This window comes from Lissotriton vulgaris, chromosome 7 (assembly GCF_964263255.1).
Source record: "Lissotriton vulgaris chromosome 7, aLisVul1.2, whole genome shotgun sequence".
In the NCBI taxonomy this organism is placed as follows: Eukaryota; Metazoa; Chordata; class Amphibia; order Caudata; family Salamandridae; genus Lissotriton; species Lissotriton vulgaris.
The window spans coordinates 1496203265-1496205981 of NC_141695.1; positions in this window are offsets into that span (position 1 = coordinate 1496203265).

Consider the following 2717-nt stretch of genomic DNA (forward strand, 5'->3'; position numbering starts at 1 on the left):
ACTTGTGCACATCCAGGGTGCATGCGCACACCTCAGCCTCAACATCCCCTGACACAGCCACATTACCGTCCACATGAGATATCTACAATTGTCTCACTGTCAACTGCAGGATCACCTTCATACTCCTCAGCCACACTCAGTAGGTACTCCACAACCCCTGCCCCAAAGATGAACATGGACGTCTCCCATCCAACACCCCGTTGAACCAACTCCGTCCAGCCACCCGTGCCCTGGGCACCATTTATCACATCCACAGTGTAACTGTATGCAAGAGATAGTTCTCCCACATTACCAAACAGACCTGGTACTCCCTCCCTGGGCACCTCAATATGACCCATGACCTCTTCACCTTAATGAAAATCTTCCAGAACTGTCTGTCAGAGCAGTAGGGCAAGCCCCCCCCCCTCAGCAGATTGAAACCATCACGGGTGACTATTGTGCTCCATGTATGTATTTGATGGTACATTGTGACCTATGTTTGTCCTCAACTGCACTCAGATCCCAGTGTATTGATGGCTTGAGTTTGTTGCACACTCTGGCATACTTTGGGATTTCCCCACAGGTATGTTGTTGACTCATGTAAAAAGAATGCAACATCAAAATCTATTGTGTTTCTTTTGTTTATTTTTCTATCTTGTGTGGGAAACGTGAATGAGTGCTAGGTGCTGTACAAAAAGGGGGGGAATCCAAAGTTCACAATGGGAGATGTGAATCCTGGCAGTTTGAGTCAACAGAGTCCAGACCACAGTGCTTGCCATCATTGGTCAGACTGCAACCAGCAAGTCCATGTGGGTGAGTGGAACAGTCAATAAGGTGATGCTGTTGCACACAACAGCAAGATGCCAGACCAGGTGACCTGGGAGATGTGCATGGCCCACTGCCTCTCACTGTCTTTTGCGTGGACGACCCACATTGCTTGGGGGACCCTCATATGCAGGCCTTGACGATGCATGGGAAGCTCCGTCGGACGATTCCTCCTCCTCCTCCCTCCCTGTGCCTGTTGGCAGTCTTCGCCTCGATGTTTCTTGTCTGGTGACACAGGGCGGGTGCTGCATGTTGTCAGCGATCTGAATGAGTTAATGGCTTATGTCCCTGTGCACCAACAAGAGCTCATCCAGTCTTGCCTCCATCCGCCCTTGGTGTTGTCGTTGACTGGCGTGTTGCTCGGCCTGCAGGTTTTTGATTTCTGTGAGGTCCCCCACTACCTGGCTGAACTCCCTGGTGTCCCGCCGGTATGCCTCCATGATGTTTCGTAGTTCAGACATACCGGGCCCTGCAGCTGGGTGGTCAGGTTCTCGCCTCCGCCTGGTGCCACTCCCACCACCCCTGCCCACACGAGCCTGGCCTGAGGTTGTGGGCACATCGGGTCGACGGGACCCCTGAGGGATGGCAGCGGTGGTGTTGTCTGCCACCTCCTGGGTGCCCGGCGAACCTTGTTCCTCATTGTCAGACTGGCTCAGTTGTGGAGTGTGGGCAGGCTCCGAGCTGTCTGCTGGGATGTGGCAGGAATGGGTGTGGTGGTTGGCGCAGATGTCCCTGATCCATCTGCTGCACGGGTTTGGGCTCCAGAGGTGCCAGGTTGGTCGGCGTCATCTATGGAGTGGTGAGAGGCGTCGCTGATGGTGGGAGCAGTCTCCTGCGTAGCCTGAGACTGCGATTAATCTCCCCCCTTGTTGGGGGTAGATTGAGCACGTTGCCCTGTGGGTGTGAGAGACAGACAATGTTAATGCCATTTCATGCAACATCCAATTTTCATATACATTGCCGTTGGCCCTGTACCACCTATTAGTTGTCTATGCTTTGGATTGTTCTCAATGTTCACTTGTGGGTGGGTATGTTGGGGGGTCAGATTGATCTGTGCTCCGGAGTCATTGACATGTGAGTGACTATTTACATTGACTGGCACAGCCATGCATGAGAGCAGTGATTTGACAGTCATTTTGCACCACAGCTAAGCCAGCATGTATGCAACACATTGACACTGCGTGTCACCATGGTGGAACAACGGCACAGCTGCGTCACGCATCTGTGCCATGGAAGTGGCACATTGCTGGAGTTGTGTCGCCGGCGCAACGCTGATCCAGCAAAGCTCTGTGTGGCCCTATCTGCACAATGCTGCGTCAATCCTTACATCTGCTTCAAGCATGCACAGGGTTTTGAGGCAGCATGTGCATAAAAGTGACTGAGCTGAAATCTTGAAGATTTCAATCAGCCCCGCACCAGTACACCTACTTCTGGTGCAGGGCTTTAGAGCATGGCACATCTCCCAGATGCATCACCTTGTAAATATCCAGCACCATGGTGCAACTTATGCTGCGTCACAAAGGTGAAGCAACGGCATCGTGAAAAAAGCGCAAGGGACTTGTGAATCAGCACCGTGCATTATTTTTGCTTGGATGCTTCATCTGATCTTTATTTGTTTTGTTGTGTTACCTGACGATTGTGACAGTGGGGCACTCCATTGCCTGTCCCAGGAGGCTATGTTTATGTAAGGGGTGTGTGCGACAGGCCGTGCTGGTAGTTGGAGTCTGGTTTGGAACTGGGCGTCCCTCATGGTGTGGCTGTCCCCCCATGGGGCATGCTGCCATGACAATGTTTTTGAGTTCCTGTCCAATATATCTGACCTTGTTGTCCTGGTGTTAGTGTTTGCACTGGTCACAGGAGGGCCTTGTGCTGCCTACACCAGGGCCCAGTGTCAGCTTTCTTGTCAGTACTTT